The sequence below is a fragment of the Hyla sarda genome, chromosome 3, assembly GCF_029499605.1.
Source record: "Hyla sarda isolate aHylSar1 chromosome 3, aHylSar1.hap1, whole genome shotgun sequence".
Lineage (NCBI taxonomy): Eukaryota > Metazoa > Chordata > Amphibia > Anura > Hylidae > Hyla > Hyla sarda.
In genome coordinates this window covers 417,984,607-418,008,507 of record NC_079191.1, presented here as the reverse complement: position 1 = coordinate 418,008,507, position 23,901 = coordinate 417,984,607, and the positions used below count along the sequence as shown (strand labels likewise).

Below are 23,901 nucleotides of genomic sequence, written 5' to 3'. Positions count from 1 at the left end.
ACTAGATCACGGGGGTCCGACCACTGAGGCCCCCCGCAAACTTCAGTTTGGAGCCCCTGTACGCTAGCACAGGAGCGCGTCAACACCCCTGCCCGAAGCGGAGGCCGCCACGCCCCCTCCATATAGTTCTATGGGAGTGATGAAGATTGCCGAATGGTTCTCCCATAGAACTATGTGGAGGGAGCATGGCGGGTGGGGGTCGTGACGTGCTCCTGTGCTAGCGCACAGGGGCTCCATACAGAAGATCGTGGGGGACCCCAGCGCTCGGATCCCCCCCTCGAGATCTAAAACTTATCCTTAATCCTTTGGATAGGGGATACGTTTTTAAGCATGAGACTTATCCTTTAATTTCTACTGTGGTGGTCAAGTTCCCCAGCAACTTACAATTGGTAGCTGGTGGTCTCAATAGCAAAACATCTTACTATTAATAGGATTGTCCTCTGCTCTAGAGAAATAAAATGGTAATTGGTATTACATGAGATCTCGATGGTGCCTAAGGTCCCATACATGCAATCCAATAGGTTACAGCCTCTGAAGTTATGTTTCCTTCTATAGGAATGTAGAGCAAATATTTCCTGTAGTTGTATCAGTGCACAACCCAATATTAAAAAGAACCACAATGGAAAAATGTAATGAAGCACCGGCCAGATCAAAGGCACAATGTCTTATTGTCAGCTTTAGATGGTTCATAAAGGGATGAGGAGCAAAGGCGTAACTTGAAGATGCAGGGCCACAATATGAAATCTGTATCAGGGCTACTAACTATAATGCTTTATTTAAAACACTGACCTCCTGCTATAGGAAAGAGACATAATGGACTCTTTCAAGCTCCAGGACCTAGATGCAACTGCACCCTCTGCACCCCATAAAGTTACACCCCTGAAGAGAAGCTTTCAGTTAGGCAATATGTGGTAGCCCAGTACAGGAGTTGCACCCCTGAACCCTTGCTGTCCTATCAGGCAGCCTCCCTATAGTGTCCCCTGGGCCTCCTTGCACCTGTTCCCCTTGTACAGTTATCTTTATGCTGTGTATTGTATATAAAAGTGTTATTATGCCTTTAAGAATAGTGGACATGTGATTAACCTGTTGTCATGTGATTTTAACCCAGTGAGGTATCAGTGACCATGTGACCTAAGGATGACCTATGGGACCCCTCAGAGTCTCCCCCATATAAGCCCTTGGTGGAGCCTCTGTTCTCTCTCTTGTATGCTGAGTTGCAGTGAGGTCAGGTCCTAGGTATGTGTCTGGAGACCAGAGGAGGCCTAAAGTCAGTCAAGCAGCCACAGATTCTCAAGCCCTACAGGTCAAGTCAAAGCCTGGTAAGCTACAGAAGGGGTTAAGTCAGTCATAGTCTGTCATAGTCAAGTCAGTCCAAGTCATCCTGTCTCAAGTCAGTGTGGCCTGCCTGCAAATTGTCCAAGTCCATTATAAGTCCCAGCAAGCCCTAAGGTCTCTGAAGTCACTGGTCACTTCCGTGGGCCTAGCCAAACTGTATAGACTATTATACCTGTCTGACTCAGTAAAGCTGCTGTTGTTCCGTTTTTTTTTTTTTGCATAACCTTCTCCTAATGGAAAGTGACCTAATGTACTGCTTCAGGCTCCCGGACCTAGGTGCAACCACACCCTCTGCACCCCCTATAGTTCGCTAAAGTCACGCCCTTGATGAGTAGTTATCAGTTAGGCATTAGTTGTCTCTAGATCATGCCAGAACATCCAAGTTTTTTGGATCATGGATAGAGAAGCGAACCTTGAACATTTTTTTTTTTTTTTTTTTTTTGCATAACCTCCTCCTATAGGAAGATCTATTCAGGCTCCAAGACCTAGGTGCAACTACACCCTCTGCATCCCCTATAGTTACACCCCTAATGAGGAGCTATCAGTTAGGCAGTAATGCATCTAGATCATGCCAAAACCTTCATGTTTTTTGGCTCATGAGATAGAGTAGCGAGCCTGGAACATTTTATTTGCGTAACCTCCTCCTATAGGAAAAAGACCTAATGGGATCCTTCAGGCTCCAGGACCTGGGTGCAACTGTACCCTCTACACCCTCTATAGTTACGCCCCTGATGAGCAATTATCTGTTAGGCAATAGTTTCTTAGATCATGTCACAACCTTCAAGTTTTTGGATCATGGGATAGAGAATTTTCTTTGGCATAACCTCCTCCTATAGGAAAGAGACTTCATGGGCTGCTTCAAGCTCCAGGACCTGGGTGCCACCGCGCCCTCTGCATGGTCTATACTTACGTGCCTGATGAGGAGCTGTCAGTTAGGCAATAGTTGTCTCTAGATCATGCCAGAACCTCCAAGTTTTTGGATAATGAGATAGAGAAGTGAACGTCTGGAGCGTTTTATTTGCATAATGTCTTCCTATAGGAACGAGATCTAATGGGCTCCTTCAGGCTCCAGGACCTAGGTGCAACCGTACCCTCAGCATCCCCAATAGTTCCCCATAGTTATGTCCCTGATGAGGAGCTATCAGTTAGGCAATATTTGCTTCTAAATCATGCCAGAACCTTCAAGTTTTTGGATCACGAGAAAGAAAAGCGAGTCTGGAACAATTTTCTGCATAACCTCCTCCTGTAGAAAAGAGACCTAATGGGCCGCTTTAAAGGGGTACTCCGGAGGAAAAAATGTTTTTTTAAATCAACTGGTGCCAGAAAGTTAAACAGATTTGTGAATGACTTCTATTTAAAATATTAATCCTTCCAGTACTTATCAGCTGCTATATGCTCCACAGGAAGTCCTTTTCTTTTTGAATTTCCTTTCTGTCTGACCACAGTGCTCTCTGCTGACACCTCTATCAATTTTAGGAACTGTCCAGAGTAGAAGCAAATCCCCATAGAAAACCTCTCCTGCTCTGGACAGTTCCTGACACGGACAGAGGTGTCAGCAGAGAGCGCTTCCTGTGGAACACAGTAGCCAGGAGCAGTTGTGTGTGAAGCAGCTTTGGGTGTGTCCCTTTTTGTGTTCCTCCAGAGTTCCAGAGGCAGAGCAGGTGATTCACCAACCTTTCCCAGGGGTGTGGCAGGCTCCTTGGGAGAGTTTCCCTGCATGGAGCCCCTGGCCTCCACTCCCCGTTCTTCCAGGCTGGCGGGGGGTGGAGAGAAAACAGCGTCAGCCATTTTTCCGGCCGGAGGAAGAAGATCTGGCAGAGTCTGCAGCAATGCAGGCTCGGCTCCTCCGGCAATGGGTTCCAGCCAGAGATCCAGTGGAAGGAAGGCGAGGAGGCAAAGTATTGAGTTGTGGGCTGAGAGAGGGCCCGAAGAGTCCAGCGAGACCTACTGCTCCAGCATGACCGCACGGTTTGCGGAATACGACCGCTGCGGTAGGGAGCTTAGGTTGATGAGAGAGGACCTGCGTGGAGCCCAGAATCTGGCATGCTCTGGGTCCAAAAGGAATAAGCTGGAACTGAAAAAGAGGATTGCAGCCCTGAAGAAAGACATTGCAAAGATGGAGGAGAGAAGAGCAGAGATCCTGGAGGGGAGCGGTCTCTTCAGGGAGAAGATGGAGAACCAGGATCGGTTTGCCGCCATGAAATCCCCAGGTAAGGTGGAGGTGGATGATGGGGAGAGTAGTGGCGGTGAAGAAAGAGAGGATGGTGGTGTTGGTGTAAAGGAGGAGGAGGTGGAGGAGAAGAAGTTGGAGGAAAGTGTACAGGTTGTGGAGGATGATGCATTGCCTGACCCTACTCCCTGTGACACCCAGACCACTAAGACTCAGGACAGCTACATAGAGCCGGCTCAGGTGGCACTACCGCTAAGTGATAGTGAGGATGTGAAGAGTGAGGCTGGGGGATTGCTGAGGGCTATAGTGATGCAGGAGTCCCCAGCCCACCTCCAGAATTTTACATTTGGTGATGACACATTAGTAAAGAGAAAAGCAAAAAAACAGAAGGCCCAGGAAACTGTGCATTATGTGTTCCGTCCTTTCCAGCAGTCTGGGCCAGCTGCAAAGCTGGTTCAGGCTGCTGGGTCCTCTAAACTGCCAGACTCCGTTTCTGTGGTGGAACGGAGCCAGCATGGGGGATACAGCATGGCGTCAGTAAAAGCTGCAGACGCAATAGATGTGAAGCCCACCCATCCTGCCGGTAGGGAGGGGCAGGATGGGCTCATGGTGGGCAGCGCGAGTTATGCCCCTGGGTGCTCGGGGGGCGGTTCCCCGAGTACTGTGGGCATTATCGGCACTGCAAGGCACTCCCCTGTGAGGGGGGGAGTGTCCGGGCGCCGGGATTATCCACAGAGCCTGTGAAGTCGGGTGAAGCAGGTGCTGGCGCTGTGGGAGGAGTTGGGGTGCGCCCGGTGGGGCAGTCCCAGAATCAGGATGTGATAGCAGCCATGAAGGAGAAGCCATCGGCGTCGACCCCAGCAGCGGCTAAGCCAGCACAAAGGACTTTACTAAAGCCAGCCATACTACAAGTCCCAGCCAGCCCAGAATTTGTTAGTCAGGACAAGAATGTAGGATGTGATATGGATGGGTGTAGTAGTGTTGTGGGTGAGAGGAGTGTATGTGGGAGTGTCAGTGGAGTGAATGTTGATGGGAGTGGTAATAGTATGGCTGGAAATAAAGAGGTTGAGAGTTGTGGTGTGAATGGTGTTGTAAGTGGTTCTGGCTCTGGGTCTGGTCCGGCTGCCCCCCCGGCAGTGACTGCTCCCAGGAGCTATGCTAATGTCGCTGCCGGGGGTTCAGGGGGATCCCCGTCTCCGTCCGGCCCTGGGGGCAATTTGCAACAGCGCCTCCTGGAGGCTCTACGCAGGGGTGACAGGTCGATCCAGGTAGAGGGAAGGGGTGAGGTCGACCTGTCTTTCTGGATAGAGAGGCACGGTTTGGGGGCTTTCCAAGAGCAGAATGGGGAGGTGGTCTGGTCCCTCCCGACAACCGGGCAGGACAATAACCATAGGAATGTGGTCCGTCTGATTTGGAGGGGCGAGGATGCGTGCCCACCTCGTGCTAAAGTGGTTGAGCTCCTCCTTCAGATGGAATTCAGGGCGAGTGACATCTTTGCCATGATTCACCCCTATGGTTCGTCTGAGTTTGATGTCAGTTTCGTGACAGAGGGTCTCGAACTCTTCTGGTCGAATTACGAAGTGGCAAAAAACGAGCCCTGCTGGCGGGATTTCGCCGTAAAGGCGATTTCCCGTCAGAATGCTGTCAAGAAGGTGACCGTTTTGACCCGTAACGAGTCACTTTCTTGTTATGACATCATGACCTGGCTCGGACGGTATGGGGATGTGACGGACATGCCCAAGAAAAACTTGGATGAGCACGGGATCTGGTCCGGGGTCTGGACGTTTTCCGTCAAACTCAAGCGTTCAGGGAGTACGGTTGCCCACATTCCGTCAGCCGCCTTCCTTGGACGTGATAAGATCCAGGTCTTCTACCAGGGGCAGCCTAAGGTCTGTCACAGGTGTGGCAGCCCCACCCACTTTAGCGCAGCCTGTACTGTACAGGTCTGCGCTTTGTGTGGTGGGGTGGGACATCTGGCCGCATCCTGTAGGCAGATCCGGTGCCACCTGTGTGGTGTCCTCGGGCACCCATTTAGCCGTTGTCCTAGCGCCTTCGCCCGTGCAGCGGCCGCTCCGGCTGAGGAGAGCTGTGAAGTTGCCTCGGCCGGGGAGGGTATGGGCAGGGATGGGGGTGCAACAGGGCTCGTGAGGAGGAAAAAGGGCCCCGCCAAACTAAGGCGGGAGGAAAATCGTAGAAGGAGTAGGGAGCTGGAGAGTGCCCAGGTGACGGGGGTAGCTCCGGCCCCTGCTCCTGAAGCTGGCCCTGTAACCGCTGAAGCCCTGGAGGAGGATGTGCTGGATGGGGAGATCAGGAGGCTTCACAGAGAGGAAGGCAATATGGCTGACCCTTCCGATTCCTCCCACTATGAAAGTGTGGATGAGGAGAGTGGGGAGAAGCCTAAAAAGAAAGACAAGGGCAAAAGGAAAGGGAGAAAGAAGAGGTCAGAGCCCTCTGTTCCTTGTACTACGGGCCAGGTTCAAAACGGAAGCCTGACTGCCCCCCCTCTGTTTGACCTGTCAAACCGGTACCTCGTCCTCGATACCATCTCCTCCCCCTCCTTGGCTGGGGAGGGTGAGGGCGAGGTGCCTAGGGAGAAAGAGCCTCTGGGAGGAACTGGGCCCTGTCCTGTTGAGGCACCTTCCTCAGAGGGCAGGGCTAGACCGGGGTCGGACGGAGACGGGGATAATATGGATCTATCTGAATCAAAAAAAAGATCCAAGAGTGGTCCTGCCCTCTCATCATCTTCGGGGGATGAGGGGGCAAAAAAGAAGGGAAAACAAAAGTAAAGGGTGTGGCCGTCTAATTTAATCACCCTGTATGGCGGCACTCACCCCATTGACGCTGGCATTTATTAATTGTGCCAGTATAAAGTCGGATAGGGCTAGATTCGCAGCCTTTGATTTTCTCGGCCGCGTTGAAGCAGACATTTTCTTTTTACAGGAGACCAGGTTGTCAGATCTTGCCTCTCTGGTAAAAGCCAGAAGAGAGTGGAGGCGTGGTCCCTCCCACTGGTCTCTTGCGGCTGAGCCGTATAGTGGGGTGGCGGTCCTTTTTACCGCTCCTGTTGAATGCCGACGGGTTATTGAATTAGAAATGGGGAGGTGCCTGATCTTAGATGTCTTCATGAAGGGACAAGAGCTCCGGCTCATTAACATCTACGCCCCGCAAACTAAGCGGGGCCGTAAAGATCTCTTTATGAGGATTAAGCCCTTTCTTTTTACAAGTCGGCAAGTGATCTTTGGAGGGGACTTCAATAATGTCACAAGGTCCCAAGATAGGAGAGGCTCCAATAGTCCGCTGACTTGCGATAGTGTGGCGCTGATGAGCATAGCTAGAGAAGCTCGCCTAGAGGATGCCCACATCCGGAGCCCCTCGGGCCACGCGGGTTTCACCTATCATCAAGGTAGTCGCAGGTCTAGGATAGATAGGTTTTCTTTAAAGGAGGAAGCCGTCTCTTCCGCAGTGTCCGTGTTATTGGAAGCTGAATTCGTCCCTCCTTGAGGAAGCGGAGATAAGACAGTCCTTTGAGGATTTTCTTCAGAGTCAGGTACCTTTACTGGGCCTATGTAGTAGTAAGTCAGAGTGGTGGGAGATATTCAAGAAGCGGGTTGTGGGGTTCTTCCGCCAGCTCTCGAGCCTCAGGTCCCTGAACAGGTATCGCTTGTATCAGGGTCTGAGGAGGAAACTCGAGCTTCTCGTCTCGACTGGAGGTAGCCGAGAGGATATCTCCAGAGTGAAATCCTTGCTGATGAGGTGTCAGTACGATAGGCACGCATCTTTGGTTTTTGAGAGGGATTACGGGAGGTACCGCTCGCCCGACCCTTACAGAAACTGTAAGATGTCAGTGAGTAGTAAAGTCATTTCAGGACTGATTGATAGTACGGGATCTCTGAATCGGTCCAGATCAGGGATCTTGGAGATCGTCAGATCCTTCTACTCTCACCTCTTGGGAAGGAAGTAACTGGATCGGGATGTGATGTCGGGTTTCCTGGCTGAAACCATTCCTGAGCCAGGGGTAGACCCCTCTCTTGGCGTTTTGGCAGAAGAGATCAGGGAAGAGGAAGTGAGACTGGCGATCGAGGGGCTCGCCCCCAAGAAGTCGCCAGGTCCGGATGGCTTAACATCTGAGTGGTACAGGACCTTTAAGGAGTCTTTAGCTCCCCTCTTGACTGAGGTATTCAATGAGTGTCTCTCCTCGGGCACTCTGCTGAAGTCAATGAGGAGGTCAGCCCTGATTCTTCTCTCAAAGGGTAAAGATCCCAGCCGTATTGAGAATTGGAGACCCATAGCTCTTCTCAATACGGACAGGAAGCTTCTGGCCAAGATACTGTTTAATCGGCTGGTGAAGTTTGCACCCCGGCTCCTTTCGGAGGCCCAGCACTGCACTGTTCCAGGCCGAAGCACCTTAAGTGCTGTCCTCAGTGTCAGGGAGGCAGTGGAGCGGAGTAGTGCGGGTTTCTGGAAGGGGTACTTGCTGTCCTTGGATCAGGCCAAAGCATTTGATCGGGTGAACCACGAGTACCTCTGGTCCGTCCTCCTGAGATATGGCTTACCGAGTAATTTTGTTAATTGGCTTAAGATCTTGTATGCAGGGGCAGAGAGTTTCCCACTGGTGAACGGGTGGTCTGGCCACTCTTTTGGAGTGGGGTCCGGAGTCCGTCAGGGTTGTCCTTTGAGCCCGCTGTTATATGTGTTTGCGATCGATCCCTTCCTCAGGAGGGTGAGTCGTGGACCGTTGGCGGGAGTCGGGATGAGTCTGGCGGAGCCGGAGGCCATCCAGAGGGTAGTGGCGTACGCTGACGATGTCACTATTTTTGTCTCCTCGAGAGAGGGGCTTGATGTGGTGATGTCGGAGGTGGAACGCTATTCGGAGGCATCTGGGTCTAAGATCAACCGGGATAAGTGTGAGAGTCTCTGGCTGGAAGGGGGGGATCCCACGTTTGATCTCCCGGACACCCTTCCATGGCCCCAAGAATCAGCAAAAGTCTTAGGCATCACATTCGGCCAGGATGATTATCCCACCAAAAACTGGGATGGTAAGCTCCAGGATGCCACTCAGAAGGTGGACCAGTGGAAGGGTTGGTCTTTGACCCTCAGGGAAAGGGTACACCTGATCAAATCGTACCTGCTCCCCTTGTTTATCTATCTGGGCAGTGTATGTATCTTGCCAGAGGCCTACCACACTAGGATCTACAGCCTGTTTTTCCAACTGTTATGGGGGAACAGGATGAACCTAGTCAAGAGGGAGGTTACGTACCGAACGAGGAGACTAGGGGGTTTATCTATAGTAAACCCTGTGGTGTTCTTAACAAACACCTTTTTAAAAGCTAACATCTCTAACCTCTGGTCAGAGAGGGCTCCTCCGTGGGTACTCTCCTGCAGGGAATGGTTTCGGCCTTTCTTCCAGGAATGGGAGACAGGAGGGCAAGTGAAGGACCTCCGTACGCCCCATGGATATCTTCCGGCTTACGCTACCCCGACTCTGAAGGCGATACGTCGGTGGGGTCTGGGAGTGTGGGAGATCAGGACCCACTCAAGGCAATTCCTTGACAAACGGGTTCTGTTGACCCACTTCCAGAAGCCTCTGGCGCTCAGGGACTGCCCAGGTCGGGATCTGAGGGTGGGGTTGTACCTTTTAAACATGAAAAGGATCCCCCAGAAGTTTTGGGACTTGGCCTGGCGCTGCTTTCAGGGGAAGCTATATGTAAGGGACAACCTGAAGTGCAGGAACTCTAATGACCGGGGATGTCCCCGAGAAGAGTGTGGGGACACGCTGGAAAGCATGGACCACTTCCTGCTTCATTGTCCCTTTAATATAGGGGTTTACAACCGGGTGGGTGCTTCCATCGGCTGGAGTCAGCATGCCGGCCTTACCTACCCGGAGTGGGCTTATGGGGCATTTAGGAACTTGGGTGGCCGAGACCGGGGCATTTTATTCTTAGTTAGTTTAGTGGTTAGGTACTACACGTGGAACGCACGGTGTTTAGTGTCGACCCAACAGAAAATCCTCTCAGAGGTGGAGGTCTGTAGGAATATCACCGGTGACCTCGGGAAGATCAGGTCTTTGGAGTATGGCAGTCTTGGTACCAGTAGGGCTTCTCTCCTGTGGAGAGGGTTTTCTTTTGCTGTGCCCTAGGTACTAGATATTTTGGGTAGAGTACCTTTATTTTGGATAGGGGAAGTGTTATAGGGATAGAGATAGGGTGAGAGTAGGGTTAGTTTTAATGGAGGGATGGAATTAGGGACAATTGTAGGGGGAGTTAGGAAAAGAGTTAAAAATGATTTTGATGTATCAAGTCTGCCATCCTTCTCCCTGGTGGTGGGCTAATGCATGTGCACGCTAGCTTTTTTGTTTTGTTTTAAGCTGATATGGCATGAAGGGCTTACGGGCGACCAAACTGGGGCCTAAAGTGGGTTGTGGTTCAGTGTTTGTTAGTTAGTATGTGTAAGTTTGTGTATAAGTTGGGTGGAGTGCTAGGTGGGGAGGGTGTATTTGTGGGTGGTGGTGTGTTTTCGTGTTTTTGGGGGACCTGACATGGGTCAGTGAAGGACAGAACTTTGTAAACTGTAGAGGAACAGTATGGACTCTGACCCATGTGCAGGAGGGGTGGTGTGGGTGAGGGCACAGTTCTAGTGTAGGGATTTCCTTTTTTTTTTTTTTTTTTTTTTGTAGGTTTCTGTAAATAGGGTGCATGTATTTACGTTTATATACTATATTTTATTTATTTCTATTAATGTGATTTTGTATCTATTTGGTTTTGTATCTACATTGTTTTATATTGTCTCATATTATAGTTATGGCAGTCAGACCAGTTGTTGTGTTATGTGTTTTTGTTTATTTATTTATATTTTTAATTTTTAATTTATTTATTTTCCCCTTTTGTTTTGTTTTCCGAGTATGGATGGTTTTGAGTCACAGCCGGGTAGTGCTAATTTTATGTTTTGATAAGCCAAGTTGTGCTGTTTATTTTTATTTATTTATTTATTATTATTTTTTCTTCCCCCCCCCCCCCCCCCCCCCCCGAGTATGGATGGTTTGAGTTACAGCCAGGTAGTGCTAATTTTATGTTTATGTTTAAGCCAAGTTGTGCTGTTTTTATGTTTTTATGTTATGTTTTTGGTATTTGTGTCAGTGTGTTTTTGTATGTTTTCTTTTTGCTTTGTAAAGCTGGGCTGGCCGGTTAGGCAGGGTTTTGTTTATGATTTATATTATAGCTGGTTAAGCTTGTTTTTTTTTGTTGTATTGGATAAGTTTTGTATTTTTAAAATAAAAAGAGTGTCAGCAGAGAGAACTGTGGTCAGATAGAAATGAAATTAAAAAAGAAAAGAACTTCCTCTGGAGCATACAGCAGCTGATAAGTACTGGAAGGATGAAGATTATTAAATAGAAGTAATTTACAAATCTGTTTAACTTTCTGGCACCAGTTGAAATCCACTGGAGTACCCCTTTAAGCTCCAAGACCCAGGTGCAACCACACTTCTAGTCCCTATAGTTACGCCCTTGATGAGGAGCTATCAGTTAGGCAGTAGTGGCCTCTAAATTATTCCAGAACCTCTAAGTTATTTAATTTTCTTTTGCATAACCTTTGATGGCCGAATGCACTTTCGTAATAATAAAGGCGACCTGGAACAGTTCACTGCAAAATATATTCAATTTGCATTCCATGTATTACATTATAGGGTTGCTCTTTGCTGTAGATGTTGCAAATTATTAAGACACAAATTAAATTATAGAAGTTTCATGATAAAAGGGGTTGGCGGAGAATTTAGTCGTAGGCAGGGGGATCTAGTCAATAATTATTCCTTTCGAGCTTCTTGTATCCAGGAACACATTAAAGTCTTTCTCCGTCCCTTCTAACCACTCGCTGCACTTTATAATTATGGAAACGCTTTATATTCAGATTGATCAAGCGAATTTCTGTTGCATTAGGGAAAATTGGATCCAATTTGTTCTGCACACACGGCAGTAAACAGAGCAAGATGTATTCCATGCAACTTAAAGAAAGATGGCTGCATCAATAGAGCTCATTTATTTTCCATTAATGGAAAAGATATTTCTTAAAGAAGAACCGCTGTCACTACATAAAAGACGGGTTTCTCATGTTTCTAATACTTTGATCGCGTGTTACATTATATCTTCTTTTTCATGTTTTTCTCCAGTACAAATGCCAACATGACTTGAAAAAGCCTTCACAGATTGCATGAACATTGTATGCGTAGTAGAGGGAAATATATATATATATATATATATATATATATATGTAGGCTTCACGCACGCAACAGGGCTTGGGCCCCCTTACCACTGGGGTGACACACTGTAACAAACCTCCTCCTCATGTAATCTCCTTACTACTGGGGTGACACACTGTAACAAACCTCCTCTTCATGTAATCTTGTTACTACTGTGGTGACACACTGTAACAACCCCCCTCCTCATGTAATCTCCTTACTACTGTGGTGACACACTGTAACAACCCCCCTCCTCATGTAATCTCCTTACTACTGGGGTGACACACTGTAACAAACATCCTCCTCATGAAATCTCCTCACTACTGGGTTGACACACTGTAACAAACCTCCTCCTCATGTAATCTCCTTACTACTGGGGTGACACGTGGGAAGCCTATCAGGCTGAATTTGTGCGAGGGGGCGGGAATTCCCACACCCCTCACACCTCTAGATGGAGCCGTGTTAGGGGAGGGAGTATAAAATGTCCCTGCATCATGTAGGCGGGGCGTACGTGACGTTTGCGGAAGGCGGTTGTCCAGCGTGCAGACTTCCTACGGTAAACCCGGTTTTCCGGCCTCCAGTCTTTTACTATGTTCCCACCTACGCTCCAGGTCCCCCGGGGGTCTGACCGTTCCTCCCCGCCACACTCCGTTGCACGGGGTCTCGGGCGGAGGTTCGGAGCACCCGGTCCCCGGTTTCCACTGTCCCAGACTCTCCTCCGCTCTCTCTGTGGCGGCCTTCGAGTACCAACCCCCCCCCCCCCCCCCGTTGCTGTGGTAATCTCTACTGGGCCTGGCGATGCATGGGGTGGGGGGGGGGGCTGGGGTGCTCGGCCGCGGCCGGCCTGCCGGAGCGGTGGTGGGGAGCCTGGCCTCTCTCTTTACCCGTGGCCGATGGCGGCGTGGCGGCGTGATCAGTTACTCCCCGCTCATCGCAGAGGTGCCGCCGGGCCGCCTGGTGTGCGGGGGGGGCGGGGCCCACTGCTGTCACAGTGCCCGACCAGTCTCTCACCTGGTTCCTGCGCCGGGTCTCCTCCTCCTTGCTACCCGTTGCTCCGGGCGGCTTGAACGTTCTCACGGTGCCCGGCCTGATCCGCGCGCCGGGCTCTCCTCCTCCTCTCTCCCCGCGGTTCCGGATGGCTGGATTGGCGTCCTCCCCAGTTGCTGGGGCGGTGCCACCAGGCCACGTGGCGTTCGAAGGGGCGGAGCCAAAAAAAAAGTTTGTAAATAACCAGGGTGGCCGGGTTCAACACACCGGCCCCAACAGATGGGGGAATGGCGCAGCCCTATCACATGCAAGGGCTCGGCTCCCCGCAGCCACCGGACCGCGTGTATGCAAAGGGGGCAGAGTTTCTCGTGCAATTTCCCTCCCCAGTTTTCTCGACCCAGGTTTCCCTGCCAGACTCAGGGCCACCACAAACCGAGTCAGTGGGGGCAAACGTTCACGTAGCGTCCATGCCGCACAGCCACTCACAACGTTCGGGCCATGCAGTTACTTGTAACATCCATACCGTACGGTCGCTCATAGTATTTCATACCGTACAGTCATTCAGCAGTCATACCGTGCAGTTGCCCAGCACACATCCCGTGCAGTCACCTGTAGCATTCATACCGTACAGACGCTCTCAGCATTCATACCGGGCAGTCACTTATAGCATTCACACCGTACAGTCACTCATAGCGTTTCACACCGCACAGTCACTCATAGCTTTTACAAAGTGCAGTCACTTATAGCATTTAACACCGTATAGTCACTTATAGCATTTAACACCGTATAGTCACTTATAGCGTTTCACACGTACAGTCATTCATAGCCGTTTTTATACCGTGCAGTCACTTATAGCATTTCACACCGTACAGCCAATCATAGCTTTCACACCGTCCAGTCACTTATAGCTTTCCCATCGTGCAGTCACTCATAGCTTTCACATCGTGCAGTCACTCATAGCTTTCACATCGTGCAGTCACTTGTTGTTCACTGTGCAGTCACTTCTCGCTCGTACCGTGCAGTTACTCACAGCGTCCATACCGTGCAGTCACTCACAGCACACCGTACAGTCACTCATAGCGTTTCACACCGCACAGTCACTCATAGCTTTTACACCGTACAGTCACTCATAGCATTTCACACCGCACAGTCACTCATAGCTTTTACACCGTGCAGTCACTTATAGCATTTAACACCGTATAGTCACTTATAGCGTTTCACACGTACAGTCATTCATAGCAGTTTTTATACCGTGCAGTCACTTATAGCATTTCACACCGTACAGCCACTCATAGCTTTCACACCATGCAGTCACTTATAGTTTTCACATCGTGCAGTCACTCACAGCGTCCATACTGTGCAGTCACTCACAGCATCCATAACGGGCAGTCACTCGTAGCATCCACGCCGCACGTTGCTACACGGCCTACGCTCATAACTTCGCTCCACACGTAACACATACACAGTACCTACACTCATTTGCGTACTGCTTTTGCGACACATGGCAGTTTCCATACTGCTTATAGGTCACGGTGCGCGTAGTCACTCATAGTGTTTAATACCGTGCAGTCACTCATAGCGTTTCATGCAGTCGTTCATAACATTCATTCCGTACAGTCACTCAAAATATTAAAAAAAAGAAATGCGTATATATAGTACATACATGCGTTGTAGCTTATATGCAGAAGGTGCAGTTACAGTGTCGTATACAGTTCACAAGGTCATAGTAGCATGCAGTAGGTTACAGGGTTGGGCATAGCACATACGCTCGTGGCGTACTTGCAGTGGGTACATGGTAGTATCGGATACAGTACATACGCTCATAGTGTTATATTGCAGTGGGTAGTTAGTATTGTATACAGTCCATGCGCTCATAGTGTCATTGCAGTGGGTATAGTTAGTTTGTACACCAGCATACATGCTTATAGTGTTATTTGTAGGGGTTACAGTCATAGGCGCGGTATACAGTAAATATGCTCATAGTATCACATGCAGTAGGTACAGTTAGGGTAGTTCGCAGTACATATGCGCAGTGTCATATGCAGTGGGTACAGTCACACTGGTAAGGTACACAGTGCATACGCTCATAGTGTTATAGGCGGTAGGCACAGTTAGGTGGCATACAGTACTTGCTCAGTGGCATATGCAGCAGGTACAGTTGGAGTATACGTGCTGTAACAAAAACACTTAGTGTCATATGCAGAACCCACAGTTAGTGTTGCATACAGTACATGCACCCATAGTGTCTCATGCAGCAGGTACAGTTACTGTTGTGTATAGTTCATACGCTCGTTGTGTCACACGCTACGTGTACAGACAAAGGGTCATACACTCAGACCTTGAGCACTGTTCGTGTGCTTGTCGTGGTCATATTGCACTTTCGTGTGCCGTCCTTTCCATACATTCTCAGGTCGCTGTCCAGAACATATGCTCATAACTATTGTTGTATCTAGCTTCATACTGTCTTACCATACTCACGCTCATAGCTTGCACTGTTCATACGCCCATGGATTCACACGGAATATACTATACATACGTTCGTAGCTTCATACTTACAGATACGCATAGCTTGTTCTCTACAATCATTGATAGTTACACTGAACATACCTCGGTGCCAGTATAGTTCGCATACGTTAGCTTGCACTGAACATATGTTTGTAGCATTCCACGGTGCGTACGTTGCAGTTTGGGGTCGGCATTAATCTGTTTAGTCCATTCAGGTCAACATCATGCGAGCGTCCATCACGTCCACAGCGTTATTCAAAGACCTGTCACGTCTACAGGTACGAGGTTTGAGTTAGATTGTCTTGTTACAGGCACGATGATTACGCAAAGACCTGTGACATCTACAGGCACGAGGATACGCAGGACCTGTCTAAACTACAGGTACGATAGACATGCGGAGACCGTTCATGTCTACGGACACAGTGCTTGTGTTAAATACAGCAGGTACAGTTAGTGTTTTGTTTACAGTACGTACACTCATAGTGTCACATGCAGGAGTCACAGTTAATGTTGCATACAGTACATGCACTCATAGTGTCTTAGGCAGCTGGTACAGTTACTGTTGTGTACATTTATCCGCTCGTTGTGCTATATGCAATGTGTACAGACAGTGTTAGACACCCAGGACTTGAGCACTGTTCGTGTGCTTGTCGTGGTCATCTTGCACTCACGTGTGCCGTCCTTTCCATACATACGCAGGTCGCTATCCAGAAAACATGCTCATAACTGTTGTTGTATCTAGCTTCATACTGTCTTACCATACACATAGCTCGCACTGTTCATGCACTCATTGTGTTATATGCAATGTGTAAGGACAGTGTTAAACACTAAGGCCTTGAGTACTGTTCGTGTGCTTGTCGTGGTCATATTGCACTCACGTGTGCTGTCCTTTCCATACATACGCAGGTCGCTATCCAGAACACCTGCTCATAACTGTTGTCGTATCTAGCTTCATACTGTCTTACCATACACAGAGCTCGCAGTGTTCATACGCTCATTGTGTTATATGCAATGTGTACAGACAGGGTTAAACACTCAGGCCTTGAGCACTGTTCGTGTGCTTGTCGTGGTCATATTGCACTCACGCATGCAGTCCTTTCATACATACGTGGGTCGCTATCCAGAAACATATGCTCATAACTGTTGTTGTATCTTGCTTCGTACTGTCTTACCATATACATAGCTCGCACTGGTCATACGCTCATGGATGCATACGGAGTATACTACACATACGTTCGTAGCTTTCATACTGTACAGATGGTCATAGCTTGTACTCTACAATCACCAATAGTTACACCGCACATACCTCTGTGCCAGTATACTTCGCATACGTTTAAACTTGCACTGAATATACGGTGGTAGCAGTCCACGGTGCGTACGTGTGTAGTTCGTGGTCAGCATTAATCAGTTTAGTCCAGTGATGTCAACATCACGTACATCACGTCCACAGGCTTACTCAAGATCTGTCACGCCTACAGGTACGAGGTTTGAGTTAGATTGTCTTGTTACGGGCACGATGATTACGCAAGTCCTGCCACATCTATAGGCATGAGGGTACGCAGGACCTGTGTAAACTACAGGTACGATAGGCACGCAGAGACCGATCATGTCTACAGACACAATGCTTCTGTTTATACCAGTCACGCGTTCATGTACGACAGTCTATAGGCGCAATTGTTACACAAGTTCTGTCAAATCTATAGGAATGTGCATGACAAGGAGACCCATCATTCGCTGCAGGTCGTCACTCCTCAGATCTTAGTCATGACGACATGTTGGGCAGGTGTGGGTATGGCTCACTGTTCAGTTGAGTCAACTCTTCAGGTAGGTTGCTTATCGAGGCTTAATTGGTATAGGCGTCATGCCAATGGAAGGTCATTGTCACCAAAGGTCGGTCATTGTGTCAGGTTGCGTATCACTTAACTAACAGTGGAAACTTTGCTACTTATTAGCAGGGACTGAAGTATGTTATGCCTGGTAAGTTTATGGGTTCCATCTTGCTGCATTTGTCACAGTAAGTACGTCAATAGGCTTGAATCAGCCAGTATGTAGTCAGGTCCGGTTCCAGCGTCAGGCCATTCCTAGTAGGCGTCTCTACCATTACTTCTCAGGGTCAGGTACTGCCTAATGTGGGCACGAGCTGGCAGGTTGCTCGAGGTTAGGTAGTACAGTTAGGGGTAGATAGATATGTCTAGTGGTGATGTGGGTTATCTTGTTCAGGAGCAATGTTATCAATCCTATGTCTGAGTTTTTTGCCCTCTGCAGGCGTGCCCTCATACGCGGTTATGGGCACAATTCAACCGCTGAGTTAGGCATTCTCATTGGTATAGGTTTAGGTCTGTCTGTAAGGTGCAATCTCAGGTAGGGAAGAACTCTAACCTCTTGGTATGTCAATATGTGTTTATTTATAAATCGGTAGTCAACCCTTGCAACCACGTGCACAAATGAAAGCCCTGAGCACAAACTGTAACAAACCTCCTCCTCATGTAATCTCCTTACTACTAGGGTGACACACTGTAACAAACCTCCTCCTCATGTAATCACCTTACTACTGGGGTGGCAGTTTAGCGGCTATCAGGACCTGGATAAATAACTGTGTGCAAGGCCCAGAGTTATGCCTATAAAATAACGTGGTGGTCCAGGAGCGAAACCATTCTGTGTCACCTAAATACATCAAAAACACTTGACTTCACGGGGAAATAAAGGTACAGAAAGAGTCCTTATTGTTTAAGCACTCCCCAATGACTTAAAATAAATATATCATGCATAAAAATGGATCCCCGACTGCTGGGCCCCTCCATAATCCCCTGCACGGGCCCCCTGCTCTCCTCGGGTATGGGCGTGCCAATCCCTGCATGAACAGCCGCCAACATGCCCCCTCTATATATCTCTATGGGAGAGCCGTTCGGCTATCTCCGGCTCTCCCACAGAGATACATGGAGGGGACTTGTAGGCCACCACCTTTGTTGGTGGTCGTGATGCTCCATTCCTGGGGAGAGCAGGGGGCCCATGCAGGAGATCACAGGGGTCCCAGCGGTCGGATCCTCCGCGATCTAAAACTTATCCCCAATCCTGCGGATAGGCAATAAGTTTTTATGCAAGATACTTATATACATATATTGCAGTGCCCAGATAAATAGTGCCTTACATTGCCAAGATAGCTTGGTCAGCAGCACAATTCCTAGATGAACAGAGCTAAATAGAGCTAAGAAAATAGTTGTATACTTCTTGTACTGTGACTAAAAAGATAAACAGTGTTAAGGAAAAAGTCTTCTACATCTATTACAGTGACTAGATAAATAACTCCTTACATTGTCTAGATAGCTAGGTAAACAGAGCAATGCCTAGATAAACAGTGCTAAGAAATTAGTTGTATACTCGTTTTAGAATGAATAAATAAATATTGCCTTACATTACTGCCCAAATAGCTTAACAATACCCAGATAAACAGTGCTAAATCCTGTCAAGAAAGTAGTTGTATACATCTTTTAAAGGGACTAAATAAAGAGTATGTAATATTGTCCAAATAATTCTTTACAATGCCCAGATTAACAGTGCTAATAGTCTCATACATCCATTGCAGGAACTAAATAGCACCTTAAGTTGTCCAGATGGCACCTTACAATACCCAGATAGACAGCTACTAAAATGATGTAATAAATAGTGCTTTGTACTGCTTAGAAAGCTATTTACAAAGAAAACGGTCTTATACATTTATTAAAATATTACAGTGACTAGATAAATAGTGCCTTAAAGGGGTATTACGGGCAAAAACATTGTATCCCCTATCCAAAGGATAGGGGATAAGTTGTCTGACCGTGGGGGGCCTGCTGCTGAGACCCCCCGCGATCTCCCTGCAGCACCCGAATTCTATGCGGGTGCTGAATCTCCAGTTAAGGAAAACTCTGGGGTTTCCGGGACTGGGAACGTGACGTCACGCCACGCCCCCTCCATTCATGTCTATGGGACATGTCACGCCCCCTCCCATAGACATGAATGGAGGGGGCATGGTGTGACGTCACGTTCCCAGTCCCGGAAACACGGAGTTTTCCGAAAATGGAGATTCAGCACCCGCATAGCATGCGGGTGCAGCAGGGAGATCGCGGGGGGTCTCAACAGCGTGCCCCCCCGCGATCAAACATCTTATCCCCTATCCTTTGGATAGGGGATAAAATGTTTTTGCCCGGAATACCCCTTTAAAGTGTCCAGATAACACTTTACAATACCCAGATAAACCGAGCTCAATAATGCCAAGAAAACAGTCTCATACAGTACGTGTAAAAAAATGGGACAACACAAACCACCTTCTAAGTGTCCTACAGTGATACTTTAATGTTATTTATTGGCAAATAGAGTGATAGAGTGCCCAAAAATGTCTCTTAGGGCAAGGCCAGTAAAATTTGATGGCTTTAAAAAGTTACCCATTGCAATTCAAAGCAGAAGTCAACAGAGACAAGACCAGTTATATCTCAGCAGACATGCAGACAATACAGTTGTGGGAGGAGCTTTATACTCTTATGATGCTGGTTACTAAAAACGTATCCCCTATCCACACGATATGGAATAAGAGTCTGATTGCGGGGGTCGCTGGGACTTCTGGGATCTGAAGAACAGGCCCATCTCTTACCTGTGAGCGCTCCGGCCTCCACCTTCTAAGACATAGTACTCTCAGTAGTGATGGTTCACTCAGCCAATCACCGGCTGCAGCGATGTCCCTCCTCAGACAGTGATTGGCTGAAAGGACCAAGACCAGTTTGTCTCACAAGGTGAGGGCCGGAGTGCAGGAGAGGAAAGAGATGGGCCCCATTCTGGCGATCGTGCAGAGGGGGGTCCCGGTGGTCAGACCTCCCACAATCAGACACTTATCCCCTATCCTGTGGATAAGAAATACATTTTTAATAACTGGACAATCCCTGTAATGCCATATAACAACTCTATATCTCCACCTCTATGATCTACCGGTCTACTCTGTTGTAGTTTTAATGTATCGGCACTTAAGCAACATCAATCCTATTCATTCTACATACATAAACCTGCAGTGCCGGTAATATATACTTTTCAGACTGGAGAAGGAATTTTTATTGTCAGTAATACATATTTTGCTCAGAGTTAGGAAACAGCTTGCTTCATTAACAAGTATGTAATGTTCTCCCATATCCATTATGTACAGTAAATAATTCCTCGTGGGCTGCGAATCCACCTGTGAGATGAGATCCGGGGGAGATTAAGATGCAGGAAAAATACAGCAATATAACACACCATTAGAGCACAATATTGTTAACCTCTTTTATGGATATCTTAGTATTAAAACAAGTCTTTACAAATGATACATAAGCCTCTATAGTAGTGGTCTCCAAAATGTGAAACCCCCAAAACTATACCTCCCGGCATGCCAGTTCATTGCATCAGAGCTGTTACAGAACATCTCATTTCAACAGACTATTGAATAGTTAGTTGGGTTGCAGCACCTGCTATTCGTTCCATGTCTGCTCCCCTGCTTGTGGCATTGTTCAGCACAAGGCATGGTATGAACACCCCTCATCCTTCCCTAAATGTCCCTATATACGACAGGGAGATGCTGGTGTAGGCTGAAGGGGCTGGTCCGAGGTGGGGACATCACTCAGGGGGCATGGGTTATTTTTATTTATTGATTGATTTTATCTAAGAGCCAATGAACGTGCTCTCGAATCACCCAGATAAACAAAGCTCAATAGTGCCAAGAAAATAGTCTCATGCAGAAAGTGTAAGAAAATGGGACAATACAAGCCGAAGCTACTAAGGAACCACAAATACTCCTGGCATCCCCCTTGGCGTTAGCCAAGGTATCTGCCCACAGACCCGTAAACGTTCGGTACCCTGCCCATGCAGGAGTAACAGGGGTTTTGCAGGGAGGTGCGGAACCTAATGGCCACACGCACCTCCCCTAGACCGCCAGGAGGGACACCCAGAAGGGCTACTGCATCCTGACAATCCTGTGTACACACAACACACAAAAGGTCACACTGTGAACAAAAAGAAAGAAATAAGTGAATGTGCGCAGGTTTACTGCCCGGACATTCGGCCGGATCTATAAAAATTTCTCCGATCCTAGCCAGAAGGCCGGGAATCAAGAGGTGAGTGCCACAAGGTGGAGAGATATGGTGCAAGTGAGCCCATCCTCTCAGTGAATTTCGGCACCTCGGGGTCACCACTCCCCGAGGCACAAAAGTACCTCGGCTCTAAACTCTCTCAGCCTCAGGAAGCAGGTCACATCAGGGCAGCCTTGAGCTGATTCCGTCGAAAACCAGCCCCGAAACGCCCCTGTACACCTGCCCCCTCCTTGCAGCACCCATCCTCACCAGTCATACATTGATGGTGTCTAATCCATTGATAAAACTCATAAGAACAGATACTACACTTGATTTTGATGCGGGGCGGAGGCTTGTGACGTCACAGTCACGCCCCGCTCGAGACAAAATGCAGCTACACCTCATGAAATAGCAGAGGATGGTAGTTAGAAAGGAGCCAGGAGCTCCTCACACAGCACTACACTGACAGAGAAAGGACTACACAACTACCTTTCACGAGAAAAGGGGGAGCAGGGAAGCTGCAGGGACAACACCACACTTCCAATGAGAGGACTACGCAACTGCATGTCAGGAGAGAGGGAGGAGCTGAAGAGCTGCTGAGACAAAACCACACTGACAATGAGAGGGCTACACAACCTCCTGTCAGGGAAAAATCATGATGAAGCCAGTACAATTTGTCATAACATTATATTAGTAAGTTAAATGTCTTTATTTAAAGGGGTTATCCAGGAAAAAAACTCCAGAAAGTTAAATATATTTGTAAATTACTTCTATTAAAAAATCTTAATCCTTTCAGTATTTATGAGCTGCTGAAGTTGAGTTGTTCTTTTCTGTCTAAGTGCTCTCTGATGACACGTGTCTCGGTCTCGGGCGCTGTACAAAGTTGAAGCAAATTCCCATAGCAAACCGATTCTGCTCTGTGCAGTTCCTATGGGAATTTACTTCTACTCTGGACAGCTCTCGAGACATGTGTCATCAGAGAGCACTTAGACAGAAAAGAACAACTCAACTTCAGCAGCTCATAAATACTGAAAGGATTAAGATTTTTTAATAGAAGTAATTTACAAATCTGTTTAACTTTCTGGAGCCAGTTGACAGGTCTAGACCTACCATGGTTTGTTCACATCTGATAAGAACCCCCTGTTCAAGGAATACATCAGCAAACTGGCAGGATGGTATGCCAACGTATACTAAGGCATACTTGGAGTTTAAGGGATCGAACGTACAGTGAGTGCATTGCTTGTCAGGATCGCACCCTTTCGGTGCCGAGCAAGACAGAGGGCCGCAGTGCCCTGGTGTGCTGCAGTGCCATGATATAGAGCCGCCACGCTCATAATGGTGGGCACGCTAAATCTATCCATTCAGTCTATTTTGGAGTGTATACTGTTAGACGGGACTCAGAAGCGCGGCTACTTGCCAATAGGATTTTACCGGCACAGCCGGTATTTTGGCCACCCTGCGGGTATTTTTATATTAAAAGTACCGGAAATGCAATGGCCGGTATTTATCCAACCAATCCTCCAACTCCCGGAATGTTGCACTATAACCTATACCAGTGTTTCCCAACCAGAGCGCCTCCAGCTGTTGCAGAACTACAACTCCCAGCATACCCCGACAGCCAACAGCTGTCGGGGCATGCTGGGAGTTGTAGTTGTGCAACAGCTGGAGGCACCCCTGGTTGGGAAACACTGACCTATACTATATACTACTTTATAGTCTAACATGCTGGGAGTTGTAGTTTTCATTTGGGGCAGCTGCTGAGCCACTGGCTGTATCAGGGCATGCTGGGAGTTGTTATTAGTAACTAACTGCAACTCCCGAATTTAAAGGGGTTATCCAGGAAAAACTTATTTTTTTTTATATATCAACCGGCTCCAGAAAGTTAAACAGATTTGTAAATTACTTCTATAAAAAAATCTTAATCCTTTCAGTACTTATGAGCTTCTGAAGTTAAGGTTCTTCTTTTCTGTCTAAGTAGTCTCTGATGACATGTGTCTTGGGAAACGCCCAGTTTAGAAGCAAATCCCCATAGCAAACCTCTTCTAAACTGGGCGTTTCCCGAGACACGTGTCATCAGAGAGCACTTAGACAGAAAAGAACAACCTTAACTTCAGAAGCTCATAAGTACTGAAAGGATTAAGATTTTGTTAATAGAAGTAATTTACAAATCTGTTTAACTTTCTGGAGCCAGTCGATATATAAAAAAAAAAGTTTTTTTCCTGGAATACCCCTTTAATTTAAAAAAAGCAATCAAAAAGTCACATCAAAACAAAAATGGAACCGTTAAAAACTACAGATCGGGGCGCAAAAAATGAGCCTCATACAGGCCGGTATAAGGAGAAATAAAAAAGTTATAGGGGTCAAAATAGAACAAAATTTCCCCCGCATATGTGTATCCTGTGATGTCACGGATATATAAATTATTCAAATTAACATGGCTGGCATTTAAATTTTTTTTTGCAAGAAAGGTGTCAACCCTACTTACCATTATGCTGATGTATGTATATATATATATATATATATATATATACAGTGGTCCCTCAACATACGATGGTAATACGTTCCAAACGAGCCATCGTTTCTCGAATCCATCGTATGTTGTCGTGC

At 47.7% G+C, this 23,901-nt stretch overlaps 1 protein-coding gene across 7 annotated transcripts in view; it reads right to left on the bottom strand.

The window, feature by feature from the left end:
- The window catches only part of KCNK2 (potassium two pore domain channel subfamily K member 2), a 209,851-nt gene that overhangs the window by 1,828 nt on the left and 184,122 nt on the right, over nt 1-23,901 (bottom strand). The window lies entirely within an intron of this gene.